This window comes from Oryctolagus cuniculus, chromosome 7 (genome assembly GCF_051225735.1).
Source record: "Oryctolagus cuniculus isolate XC-2025 breed Fujian yellow rabbit chromosome 7, ASM5122573v1, whole genome shotgun sequence".
NCBI lineage: Eukaryota > Metazoa > Chordata > Mammalia > Lagomorpha > Leporidae > Oryctolagus > Oryctolagus cuniculus.
Window position 1 is genome coordinate 52,391,835 of NC_142873.1, and position 14,632 is coordinate 52,406,466.

The following is a 14,632-nucleotide window of genomic DNA, read 5'->3' on the forward strand; positions in this document are numbered from 1 at the left end:
CATATCCTCTGCCCTTCTAAGAGCAGAGACCTGCCATACCCCACGTGGGTATCACCCTGGACCATTGTATTATACCCAAGCACTGATTGGAGCTCCTTACCCCCAACTCCGAAAATCCACTGAAGGAGCAGACACTCCACTAAACTATAGAGGCATATTTCAACACTAAAAGCCATCAGAGGGGAAAACTAACAAGTAGTTCCATTAATTCCCGAAAATATATAAACACAAGAGTTATAAACAAGGAAGACAATATGACTAACCAAAAGGAACACAAAAAACCTCCAATGTTAGAGTGTGAAGATGAAGATAAATGAAATGCCTGAAAAGGAATTCAAAAGAATGATTGTATGATTACTCAACAGCAATGACAGGCAAATTCATGCATTAAAGAACTCCATACATGACATGGATAAAAATTTTCCTTGAAGATAGAGATATTGAAGAGGAATCACACTGAAATGTTAAAAATGAAGAATTCACTATGTCAAATAAAAAAAAAAACACCACAGAAAACCTTAACAACAGACTTGGTGATGCAGAAGAAAGAATATCTGAACTAGAAGACAAATCTTTGGATATATCTCTGTCAGACAGAAAAAAAGAAGAAGAAATTAGAAAAATTAAAAACAGTGCTTAAGATTTATAGGATACTACCAAAAGACCCAATATATGGGTCATAGGAGGTCCTGAAGGTGTGGAAAGAGAGAATGGAATAGACAGCTTATTAAGTGAAATAATAACAGAAAATTTCCCTCATTTGGAGAAAGAAAATAGATGTCCAAATACAGGAGGCACATAAAACTCCTAATAACATGACAAGAAGAGATCTTCACAATGAGATATGGTAGGGAAACTTTCAGCAGTAAAACACAAGGAAAAGATTCTAAAATGTGCATGAGAGAAATGCAAGATTACCTTCAGTGGATCTGCAATTATATTGACAAGTGATTCCTCATCAGCAACCCTCAGACTAGGAGATAATGGAGAGACATAGTCCAAGTCATGAAAGAAAATTCTATCAACCCATAATACTGTAACTTTCAAATCTCTCATTTATGAGTGAAATTGAAATAAAGATCTTCCATAACAGAAACTGAAATAATTTGTCACCACTCTTCTAGTCTTACAAATGATGCTTATGGATGGGCAACACAGAGAAATACAGAATGATATCATCATTAAAGAATGTGAAGACAGAAAATCTCCCAGTAAAAGTGAAAAAGAAATCCAAAGCAAACATATAGAAATATTTATGGAAAAATGGTAGGGCCAAGTTGTTAGTTATCAATAATAATCTTGAATTTAAATGGCTTAAACTCGCCAATTAAAAGACACAACTGTAGGAGTGAGCAGTGACCCCAAGGGCCATGCCAGGCCACTACGAATTTCTAGAGAACGAGAGTTTTCTGTGGCTCTTCCTTCTGGATATTGGAGCTCATGCAGGTGAGTTGGAGCATGCATGGTCCTGAGTATAGGGATCCCTGTGTTGAGAAGGAGCATTACTGCAAGCCAATGGCCAGCTCCCTTAGGAGGAGAAATACTTTCATGAGCTCAAGAAAACTCAGCTCATCAAAGCTGTGCCAGCCACAAAAACAAGCTCTGTTTTTGATGACTTGGTGACCAGTAAATTCACCAGCATGATGATGAAAGGAGGAAACAAAGTCCTGGCCAGATCCCTGATGACACAGACTCTGGAAGCTATGAAGAGGAAGGAATTTGAGAAGTACCACGCTGCCTCTGCAGAGGAACAAGCAACCATAGAGCACAACCCTATGTCATCTTTCACCAAGCACTGAGAAACGGTGAGCCTTTGATTGGGCTGGTACCCAGCCTCAGGGGTGGGCATTTCCTCCAGGTCCCTGTGCTGCTGGCTGACTGACGACGCCACTTCCTGGCCATGAAATGGATGATCACTGAGTGTTGTGAGAAGCAGCACTGGGCGGATGCTGATGCTGGAGAAGCTGCCACATAGCTTTCCATAACCAAGGCCCTGTGATCAAGAGGAAATACATGTACAAGATGGTGAAGGCCAACTGTGCCCTGGCGCAATACCACTGGTGGTTGAGGGAAGGGTTCAGGAGGCAGCCAGGGCACTCTGCTCTCAGAAAAAAACATGATCCACTGTCACAGTGAAGAACACCGATGGATCAGGGATGCAGTTCCTTTTTGAGGGCTATCAAGCCTCCCATGCAGAGTGGAGCAGAAAACTCACTGCTGCCAGTCCTCCTTTCTTTGAGGGCAGAACCTGATATCCCTGTACCATCTTGTAAAGAGGAAATTTCCTCCAAGAAACTCAGGGCCCAGTCTTCTCTGTGCTCAGCTTGAAAAAGATATTGGTATGATATGAGAATAAACTGTTTTACTATCTGAAAAGATTTATTAGAATTCTCACCTTTACTGATGTGGCATGTGACCCAGTACTCCCATTCATTAAAACAGATTGGAAGAAAAAATTATACAGGCTGGCAGAATAGATTAAAAAAAAACTATCTATTTGCTGTCTGGAAGATGCACACTTCACAAAGATACACACAGATTGAAACTCAAAGAATGGAAAAAGATATTCTAAAGCAGAAAAGAAAAACCGAGGTAATAAAAACAAGGAAGTCACCATGATGCCCTCAAATGAAAAAGACACCCCAATTCAAGATTATGAAGATGATGACATAGAAGAAATGCAAGAAGCAGATCTCAAAAAATTGATAAGAACATTAAGAAGTTCTCAAAAACAAATTCTTGAACTACACAAATCCTTAATGGACAAGATAGAAAATCTCTCTCGTGAAAATGAAATATTAAGGAGGAATCAAAATGAAACGAAACAACTAGTACAACAGGAAACTGTGATAGTGACTGAAGTGAAGAATTCAATAGATCAAATGAAAAACACAATAGAGAGCCTTACAAACAGAATGGGTGAAGCAGAAGAGAGAATATCGGACTTAGAAGACAGAGAACAAGAAAGGATACAGTCAGACCAAAGAAAAGAAGAGGAAATTAGAAATCTAAAACATATTGTCGGGAATCTTCAGGATACTATTAAAAAACCCAACATTCGGGTTCTAGGAGTTCCTGAAGGCATGGAGAGGGAGAAAGGATTAGAAGGCCTTTTTAGTGAGATATTAGCAGAAAATTTCCCAGGTTTGGAGAAGGACAGAGAAATCCTAGTACAGGAAGCTCACAGAACCCCTAATAAACACGACCAAAAGAGATCCTCACCACGACACGTTGTAATTAAACTCTCCACAGTGAAACATAAAGAAAAGATCCTAAAATGTGCAAGAGAGAAACGTCAGATTACTCTCAGAGGATCTCCAATCAGACTCACAGCTGACTTCTCATCAGAAACTCTACAAGCTAGGAGGGAATGGCGAGATATAGCCCAGGTACTAAGAGAGAAAAACTGCCAGCCCAGAATATTGTATCCTGCAAAGCTATCATTTGTGAATGAAGGTGAAATAAAGACTTTTCATAGCAAACAGAAATTGAAAGAATTTGTTGCCACTTGTCCAGCCCTGCAAAAGATGCTTAAAGACATGTTACACACAGAAACACAGAAACATGGTCATCAATAAGAAAGAAGGTAAAGGAAGGAAACCAAGGAAGGAAACCTCACAGCAAAAGATCACAGGGAATTCAAAGCATATATTAGAACTTATCTTCGGCAAATGGCAGGGCAAAGTTACCACTTATCATTAGTCACATTGAACGTGAATGGCCTGAACTGTCCAGTTAAAAGACACCGATTGGCTGATTGGGTTAAGGAACAAAACCCATCTATTTGCTGCTTACAAGAAACACATCTTTCCAACAAAGATCCATACAGACTGAAAGTGAAAGGCTGGAAAAAGATATACCATGCCAACAGAAATGAAAAAAGAGCGGGTGTAGCCATCTTAATATCGGACAACATAAACTTTACCACAAAAACTGTTAAGAGAGACAAAGAGGGACACTATATCATGATTAAGGGATCAATTCAACAGGAAGATATAACAATTATCAATGTATATGCACCTAACTACAGGGCACCAGTTTATCTAAAAGATTTATTAACGGATTTAAAGGGAGACTTAGACCCCAATACAGTAGTACTGGGGGACTTCAATACTCCACTCTCAGAAATAGACAGATCATCCGGTCAGAAGATCAACAAGGATACAGTAGATTTAAATGACACTATAGCCCAAATGGATCTAACAGATATATACAGAACTTTCAATCCTACAGCTAAAGATTTTACATTCTTCTCAGCAGTACATGGAACCTTCTCTAGGATTGACCACATACTAGGCCATAAAGCAAGTCTCAGCAAATTCAAAAGAATTAGAATCATACCATGCAATTTCTCAGACCATAAAGGAATGAAGTTGGAAATTAGCAACTCAGGAATCCCTAGAGCATACGCAAACACATGGAGATTGAACAACATGCTCCTCAATGAACAATGGGTCATAGAAGAAATCAAAAGAGAAATCAAAAACTTTCTGGAAGTAAATGAGGATAACAGCACAACATACCAAAACTTATGGGATGCAGTAAAAGCAGTGTTAAGAGGAAAGTTTATATCAATAGGTGCCTACATCAAGAAATTGGAAAGACACCAAATAGATGAGCTTTCAATTCACCTCAAGGATCTAGAAAACCTACAGCAAACCAGACCCAAATCTAGTAGGAGAAGAGAAATAATTAAAATCAGAGAAGAAATCAACAGGATTGAATCCAAAAAAACATTACAAAAAATCAGCCAAACGAAGAGCTGGTTTTTTGAAAAAATAAACAAAATTGACACCCCATTGGCCCAACTAACTAAAAAAAGAAGAGAAAAGACCAAAATCAATAAAATCAGAGATGAAAAAGGAAATGTAACAACAGACACCACAGAAATAAAAAGAATCATCAGAAATTACTACAAGGACTTGTTTGCCAGCAAACAGGGAAACCTATCAGAAATGGATAGATTCCTGGACACATGCAACCTGCCTAAATTGAACCAGGAAGACATCAAAAACCTAAACAGACCCATAACTGAGACAGAAATTGAAACAGTAATAAAGGCCCTCCCAACAAAGAAAAGCCCAGGACCAGATGGATTCACTGCTGAATTCTACCAGACGTTTAAAGAAGAACTAACTCCAATTCTTCTCAAACTATTCAGAACAATTGAAAAAGAAGGAATCCTCCCAAATTCTTTCTATGAAGCCAGCATCACCTTAATTCCTAAGCCAGAGAAAGATGCAGCACTGAAAGAGAATTACAGACCAATATCCCTGATGAACATAGATGCAAAAATCCTCAATAAAATTCTGGCCAATAGAATGCAACAACACATCAGAAAGATCATCCACCCAGACCAAGTGGGATTTATCCCTGGTATGCAGGGATGGTTTAATGTGCACAAGACAATCAATGTGATACACCACATTAACAGACTGCAGAAGAAAAACCATATGATTATCTCAATTGATGCAGAGAAAGCATTTGATAAAATACAACACTCGTTCATGATGAAAACTCTAAGCAAACTGGGTTTGGAAGGAACATTCCTCAATACAATCAAAGCAATCTATGAAAAACCCACAGCCAACATCCTATTGAATGGGGAAAAGTTGGAAGCATTTCCACTGAGATCTGGTACCAGACAGGGATGCCCACTCTCACCACTGCTATTCAAAATAGTAGTGGAGGTTCTAGCCAGAGCTATTAGGCAAGAAAAAGAAATTAAAGGGATACAAATTGGGAAGGAAGAACTCAAACTATCCCTCTTTGCAGATGACATGATTCTGTATTTAGGGGACCCAAAGAACTCTACTAAGAGACTATTGGAACTCATAGAAGAGTTTGGCAAAGTAGCAGGGTATAAAATCAATGCACAAAAATCAACAGCCTTTGTATACACAGACAATGCCATGGCTGAGGAAGAACTTCTAAGATCAATCCCATTCACAATAGCTACAAAAACAATCAAATACTTTGGAATAAACTTAACCAAAGACGTTAAAGATCTCTACGATGAAAATTACAAAACCTTAAAGAAAGAAATAGAAGAGGATACCAAGAAATGGAAAAATCTTCCATGCTCATGGATTGGAAGAATCAATATCATCAAAATGTCCATTCTCCCAAAAGCAATTTATAGATTCAATGCAATACCAATCAGATACCGAAGACCTTCTTCTCAGATCTGGAAAAAATGGTGCTGAAATTTATATGGAGGCACAAGAGACCTCGAATAGCTAAAGCAATCTTGTACAACAAAAACAAAGCCGGAGGCATCACAATACCAGATTTCAGGACATACTACAGGGCAGTTGTAATCAAAGCAGCATGGTACTGGTACAGAAACAGATGGATAGACCAATGGAACAGAATTGAAACACCAGAAATCAACCCAAACATCTACAGCCAACTTATATTTGATCAAGGATCTAAAACTAATTCCTGGAGCAAGGACAGTCTATTCAATAAATGGTGCTGGGAAAATTGGATTTCCACGTGCAGAATCATGAAGCAAGACCCCTACCTTACACCTTACACAAAAATCCACTCAACATGGATTAAAGACCTAAATCTACGACCTGACACCATCAAGTTACTAGAGAACATTGGAGAAACCCTTCAAGATATTGGCACAGGCAAAGAGTTTCTGGAAAAGACCCAGGAGGCACAGGCAGTCAAAGCCAAAATCAACTATTGGGATTGCATCAAATTGAGAAGTTTCTGTACTGCAAAAGAAACAGTCAGGAGAGTGAAGAGACAACCGACAGAATGGGAAAAAATATTTGCAAACTATGCAACAGATAAAGGGTTGATAACCAGAATCTACAAAGAGATCAAGAAACTCCACAAAAACAAAACCAACAACCCAATTAAGAGATGGGCCAAGGACCTCAATAGACATTTTTCAAAAGAGGAAATCCAAATGGCCAACAGGCACATGAAAAAATGTTCAAGGTCACTAGCAATCAGGGAAATGCAAATCAAAACCACAATGAGGTTTCACCTCACCCCGGTTAGAATGGCTCACATGCAGAAATCTACCAACAACAGATGCTGGCGAGGATGTGGGGAAAAAGGGACACTAACCCACTGTTGGTGGGAATGCAAACTGGTCAAACCACTATGGAAGTCAGTCTGGAGATTCCTAAGAAACCTGAAGATAACCCTACCGTTCGACCCAGCCATCCTACTCCTTGGAATTTACCCAAAGGAATTTAAATTGGCAAACAAAAAAGAGGTCTGCACCCTAATGTTTATTGCAGCTCAATTCACAATAGCTAAGCCCTGGAACCAACCTAAATGCCCATCAATGATAGACTGGATAAAGAAATTATGGGATATGTACTCTTTAGAATACTATACCGCAGTAAGAAACAACGAAATCTAGTCATTTGCAACAAAATGGAGGAACCTGGAACACATCATGCTGAGTGAAATAAGCCAGTCCCAAAGGGACAAATACCATATGTTCTCCCTGATCGGTGACGACTGACTGAACACCAAGAGGGAAACCTGTTGGAGTGAGGTGGACACTATGGGAAACGGTGGCTTGATCAGCATAGCCCTGACTGTTAATGAACAACTTAATACATTATCCCTCTTAGTAGTTTTTTTATCTGTTCTACTTAATATGACTGGTTTAGTTCTGTAATTGATGCACAGTTATTCTTAAGTGTTGAAAATTAACTGAAATGTGATCCCTGTTGAACATGGGAGTGGGAATGGGAGAGGGAAGAGATGTATAATTTGGGACATGCTCAGGCTGACTTGCCCCAAGTGGTGGAGTTGGAAGCATACCAGGGGATTCCAATTCAATCCCATCGAGGTGGCATGTACCAATGCCATCTCACTATTCCAAGTGATCAATTTCAGTTCACAGTTGGTCATGGTGGAGGGACTGGGAGTCAAAGGGAGCACATAGACAAGTCTAGTACCTGCTAACGCTAACCGATGGAGTAAATAAATAGGAGAGTGATCCAACATGGGAAGTGAGATACTCAGCAGACTCATAGAATGGCAGATGTCCTAAATAGCACTCTGGCCTCAGAATCAGCCCTAAAGGCATTCGGATCTGGCTGAAAAGCCCATGAGAGTATTTCAGGCATGGAAAGCCAAGACACTCTGGCAAAAAGATCTCTGTGAGTGAGATCCCAGTGGAAAGAACAGGTCATCAAAAAGGGAGGTACCTTTCTCTGAAGGGAGGAGAGAACCTCCACTTTGACTATGACCTTGTCTAAACAAGATAAGAGTCGGAGAACTCAGAGGGCTTCCATAGCCTTGGAAACTCATGACTGGAGCATAGGGAGATTACTGATGCCATAGACAGGAGTGTCAATTTGTAAAGTCAACAACAGGAGTCACTGTGCACTTACTCCTCATGTAGGATCTCTATCCTTAATGTGCTGTACATTGAGATTTAATGCTATAACGAGTACTCAAACAATATATTTCACTTTGTGTTTCTATGGGGGTGCAAAGTGTTGAAATCCTTACTTAATGCATACTAAACTGATCCTCTGTAAAAAAAAAAAAAAATTATCAATTCCCAACTTGACTCTCACTGGGATTAAACATGACAATAGGTCTGCTCTGATTTCATCATCATTTAAAAAAAAATCATCTATTATTTTTCACTTTATGTTTCTATGTGGGAGCAAACTGTTGAAATCCATACTTAATGTATACTAAGCTGGTCTTCTGTATATTAAGATAATCGAAAATGAATCTTGATGTGAATGGAAGGGGAGAGGGAGAGGGAAAGGGGAGGGTTGTGGGTGGGAGGGACGGTATGGGGGGGAAGCCATTGTAATCCATAAGTAGTACTTTGGAAATTTATATTCATTAAATAAAAGTTTAAAAAAAAAGAGGAAAAGTAGCCATCCTGATAACAGACAAAATACACTTAAAAACAGAAACTGGTAAAAGACATAAAAAGGGGATTTATGTGATGATTAAGGGATCAACTCGACAGGATGATGTGAGTATAATTAATGTATATGCAGCCAATACGAGGGTGTTTGGTTACCTAAAACAATGCTACTGGATCTAAGGGGATTCATATAATCCAAAACAATAATAATGGAGGACGTCAACACCCCCTTTCATCAATGAACAGAGCAATTAGACAAAAATTCAACAAGCAGCAGGACTAATCTATACTATGGACCAAAGGAACCTATTTGATATCTACAGAACTTTTCACTACACAGTTGCAGAATATACACTCATCTCATCAGTGCATGGAACTTTTTTTAGGATAAATAGTATGCTAGGCCATAAAGCACTCTGAATAAATTAAAAAAACTGAAATCATACCATGTATCTTTTATGATCAGAATTGCCTGAAGATGAAAATTAATAACTTAAGAAAATCCAGAAAATATTCAAACACATGGAGACTGAATAATACATTCCTGAATGAATGGTGGGCAATAAAAGAAATCAAAAGGGCAGTCAAAAATTCCTGGAAAGGAATTATGTGGGGACTGATGCTATGGCATATTAGGAAAAACCACTGCCTACAGTGCTGGCATCCCATATGGGTGCTGGTTTGAGTCCTGGCTGCTCCTCTTCCAATCCAGCTCTCTTCTATAGCCTGAGAAAGCAGTGGAAGATGACTCAAGTGCTTGGGACCCTGCACCCACATTGGAGCCAGAAGAAGTTCTTGGCTCCTGGCTTCGGATTGGCTCAGCTCCAGCTGTTGTGGCCATCTGGGGAGCAAACCAGCAGATGGAACATTCTCTCTCTCTCTCTCTCTGCCTCTGCCTCTGCCTCTGCCTCTCTGTAACCCTACCTTTCAAATAAATAAATAAATAAGTCATTAAAAAAATTATGGAATACAGCAAGAGAAGTGCAAAGTGAGAAGTTTCTATCAATCAGTGCCTATATCAAGAAATTGGAAAAACATCAAATAAATGGTCTAAAAATGCTTCTCAAGGACCTAGAAAAACAAAAACAATCTAAGACCAAAATTAGTAGTAGAGAGAAATAATTAAAATTAGAGAAGGAATATCCAAAATTGAAACCCCAAAAATGATACAGATCAGTGAAATGAAGAGCTGATTTTTTGAAAAAAAAATTGATTCATTATTTTCACAATTAACTAAACAAGAGGGAAATCGATAATTCAGATAAAAAGGAGAAATTAAAATAGATACTATAGAAATAAAAAGAAACATCAGGAATTACTACAATGATTGCCAACAAATTGCAAAATCTGGGATAAATGTGTAGATTTCTGCATAGATGCAATCTATCAAAATTGAGGCATGAAGACATAGAAAACCTAAATAGACCAATAACCGAGATGGAAATTGAATCAGTAATAAAGATCCTCTCAACAAAGAAAAGTTCAGGACCAGATGACTTGACTGATGAATTTTACCAGACATTTAAAGAACTAATTCCAATTCTTCTCAAGCTACTCAAAACAACTGAAAGGGAGAGAATCCTCCAAAACTTTTCTATGAAACCAGCATCACTCTAATTCCTAAACCAGAAGAAGATATCACAAAGAAAGAGAACTACAGACCAATATCACTGATGAACATTGATGCCAAAATCCTCAACAAAATACTAGCCAATTGAATCCAACAACACATCAGAAAGATCATTCACCTAGACCAAGTGGGATTTACCCTTGGTATGTAGGGATGGTTCAACATATTCAAATCAATAAATGTGATATTTCATATAAATTGTAGAATAAAAACCATATGATTATCTCAATGAACACATGGAAAGCATTTGATAAATACAACTTTCATGATGAAAACCTTAAGCTAATTGGTTATAGAAGGAACATTCATTAACAGAACAATATAATAAGGTAATATATGACAAACACACAGTCAGCATCATCCTGAATGGGGAAAAGTTGAAAGCATTTCCGTTAAGATCCGGAATCCCTCATAGTATTTTTTTTTTTGTCTGTTCTACTTAATATGACTGGTTTAATTCTGTAATTATCACACAGTTATTCTTAAGTGTTGAAAATTAACTGAAATGTGATCCCTGTTAAACATAAGAGTGGGAATAAGAGAGGGAAGAGATGTATAATTTGGGGCATGCTCAGGCTGACTTGCCCCAATTGGTAGAGTTGGAAACATACCAGGGGATTCCAATTCAATCCCATCAAGGTGGCATGTGCCAATGCCATCTCACTATTCCAAGTGATCAATTTCAATTCACAATTGATCATAATGAAAGGACTAAGAGTCAAAGGGAGCACATAAACAAGTCTAGTATCTGCCAACACTAACCGATAGAATAAATAAAGGGGAGAGTGATCCAACATGGGAAGTGAGATACTCAGCAGACTCATAGAATGGCGGATGTCCTAAATAGCACTCTGGCCTCAGAATCAGCCCTAAAGGCATTCGGATCTGGCTGAAAAGCCCATGAGAGTATTTCAGGCATGGAAAGCCAAGACACTCTGGCAAAAAGATCTCTGTGAGTGAGATCCCAGTGGAAAGAACAGGTCTTCAAAGAGGGAGGTGCCTTTCTCTGAAGGGAGGAGAGAACCTCCACTTTGACTATGACCGTGTCTAAACAAGATAAGAGTCGGAGAACTCAGAGGGCTTCCATAGCCTTGGAAACTCATGACTGGTGCATAGGGAGATTACTGATGCCATAAACAGGAGTGTCAATTTGTAAAGTCATCAACAGGAGTCACTGTGCACTTACTCCTCATGTAGGATCTCTATCCTTAATGTGCTGTACACTGAGGCTTAATGCTATAACGAGTACTCAAACAGTATATTTCACTTTGTGTTTCTATGGGGGTGCAAACGATTGAAATCTTTACTTAATGTACACTAAACTGATCTTCTGTAAAAAAAAAAAAAAAAAAAGAAATTATCAATTCCCAACTTGACTCTCACTGGGATTAAACATGACAATAGGTCTGATCTGATTTCATCATCATTTAAAAAAAAATCATCTATTATTTTTCACTCTATGTTTCTGTGTGGGAGCAAACTGTTGAAATCCTTACTTAAGGTATACTAAGCTGATCTTCTGTATATTAAGGTAATCGAAAATGAATCTTGATGTGAATGGAAGGGGAGAGGGAGAGGGAAAGGGGAGGGTTGTGGGTGGGAGGGACGGTATGGGGGGGAAGCCATTGTAACCCATGAGTCGTACTTTGGAAATTTATATTCATTAAATAAAAGATAAAAAAAAAATTCAAAAAAAAAAAAAAAGATCCGGAACCAGACAAGGATGTCCTCCCTACTTCTTTCTTTCTTTCTCTTTTTTCTTTCTTTCTCTCTTTCTCCCTTTCTCCCTTTCTCCCTTTCTCCCTTTCTTTCTCTCTCTCTCTCTCTCTCTCTTTCTCTCTCTCTTTCTCTCTTTCTCTCTTTCGCTTGACGGCAGAGTTAGACAGTGAGAGAGAGACAGAGAGAAAAATCTTCCTTTTCCATTGGTTCACCTCCCCAATGGCCGCTATGGCTGGCACACTGCAGCCGGCACGTTGTGCCGATCAAAAGCTAGGAGCCAGGTGCTTTCTCCTGGTCTCCCATGCAGGTGCAGGGCCCAAGCACTTGGGCCATCCTCCACTGCCTTCCTGGGCCATAGCAGAGAGCTGGACTGGAAGAGGAGCAACCAGGACAGAATCCGGGCCCCAACCAGGACTAGAACCTAGGGTGCCAGTGCCATAGGCAGAGAATTAGCCTAGTAAGCTATGGTGTACGCCCAAGGATGTCCACTTTCAACATTGCTATTCAATATATTTCTAGAAGCTTTAGGCAGAGTCATTAGGCAAGAAAAAGTAGTCAATGGGATATGAATTGGAAAGGAGGAAGTCAAATTATCCCTGTTTGCAGATGAGATGATCCTATATATAGAGGGAACCCAAAAGACTCCATAAAGAGACTATTGGAACTCATAAAGGCATTTAGTAAAGCTGCAGGATATCAAATAAACACACAAAAATCAATAAACCTTGTAGAAATGGATAAAGCCATGGTTTATAAAGAACTTATAAGATCAGTCCCATTCATAGTAGCTATAAAAAATTTAAATATCTTAGAATAAATTTAATAAAGGAAGTGAAAGATCTCTACAATGAAATTTTCAAAACTTTAAACAAATCGAAAACTAAACAAATCAGACACTAAAAATGGAAGAATACTCCATGTTCATGAATTGGAATAATTAATATCATCAAAATATGGATACTACTCAGAGAAATTTACAGATTCAGTGCAGTCCCAATCAAAATATCAAGGACATTCTCAGAGCTAGAAGAAATGTGCAATTTGGGACATGCTCAAGCTGACTTACCTCAAACGGTAGAGTTAGAAACATACCAGGGGATTCCAATTCAATCCCATCAAGGTGGCATGTACCAATGCCATCTCACTAGTCCCAGTGATCAATTTCTGTTCACAATTGATCATAATGACAGGACTAAGAACCAAAGGGATCACGTAAACAAGAATAGTGTCTGCAAATACTAGCTGATAGAATAAAAAAGGGAGAGAACGATCCAACCTGGGAAGTGAGATACACAGCAGACCCATAGAATGGCAGATGTGCTAAACAGCATTCTGGCCTCAGAATCAGCCCTTAAGGCATTCATATCTGGCTGAAGAGCCCATGAGAGTATTTCAGGCATGGAAAGCCAAGACACTCTGGCAAAAAACAAAAAAACAAAAAAACAAACAAAAAAAAACAACAAACACACTAAATCCAGTGGAAAGAACAGGTCATCAAAGAAGGAGGTACCTTTCTCTGAAGGGAGGAGAGAACTTCCACTTTGACCATGGCCTTGTCTAAATATGATCAGAGTCGGTGAACTCAGGGGGCTTCCATAGCCTTGGCAGCTCATGACAAGAGCCTAGGGTGATTACTGATGCCATAAACAAGAGTGTCAAATTGTTAAGTCAACAACAGGAGTCACTGTGCACTTACTCCTAATGTAGGATCTTTGTCCTTAGTGTGCTGTACATTGAGATTTAATGCTATCACTAGTACTCAAACAGTATTTTTCACTTTATGTTTCTGTGTGGGAGCAAACTGTTGAAATCCATACTTAATGTATGCTAAACTGATCTTCTGTATATAAAGAGAATCGAAAATGAATCTTGATGTGAATGGAAGGGGAGAGGGAGTGTGAAAGGGGAGGGTTGCGGGTGGGAGGGACGTTATGGGGGGGAAGCCATTGTAATCCATAAGCTGTACTTTGGAAATTTATATTCATTAAATAAAAGTAAAAATTCATATAAAATCATAAAAAGCCCAGGATATCTAAAGCAATATTAACAAAAATAAAGCTGGAGGCATCATACTACCACACTTTAGGATATACTACAGGGCAGTTGCTATCAAAACAGCCTGGTACTGGGCACAAAAATATGCCAACAAATTGTAAAATCTGGAAGAAATGGATAGATTTCTGGACAGATACAATCTATCAAAATTGAGGCATGAAGACATAGGAAACCTAAATAAACCAATAACCAAGATGGAAATTAAATCAGTAATAAAGACCCTCCCAACAAAGCAAAGTCATGTAGATGAATGAAATATCATAGAATCCCCAATCAATCCACATATCTATAACAAACTAATCTTTGATTAAAAAAAAAAGCTAAAAAACAATCCCAAAGAAAGGACAGTCTCTTCA

The 14,632-nt window shown here is 38.7% G+C and overlaps 1 long non-coding RNA gene and 1 pseudogene across 1 annotated transcript in view; one reads left to right on the top strand and one right to left on the bottom strand.

Moving 5' to 3' along the window:
* The window catches only part of LOC149125562 (uncharacterized), a 122,707-nt gene that overhangs the window by 79,388 nt on the left and 28,687 nt on the right, over positions 1–14,632 (bottom strand). The gene's annotated exons all lie outside the window — the stretch shown is intronic.
* Positions 1,441–2,136, top strand: LOC149125563 (small ribosomal subunit protein uS7m pseudogene; annotated as a pseudogene).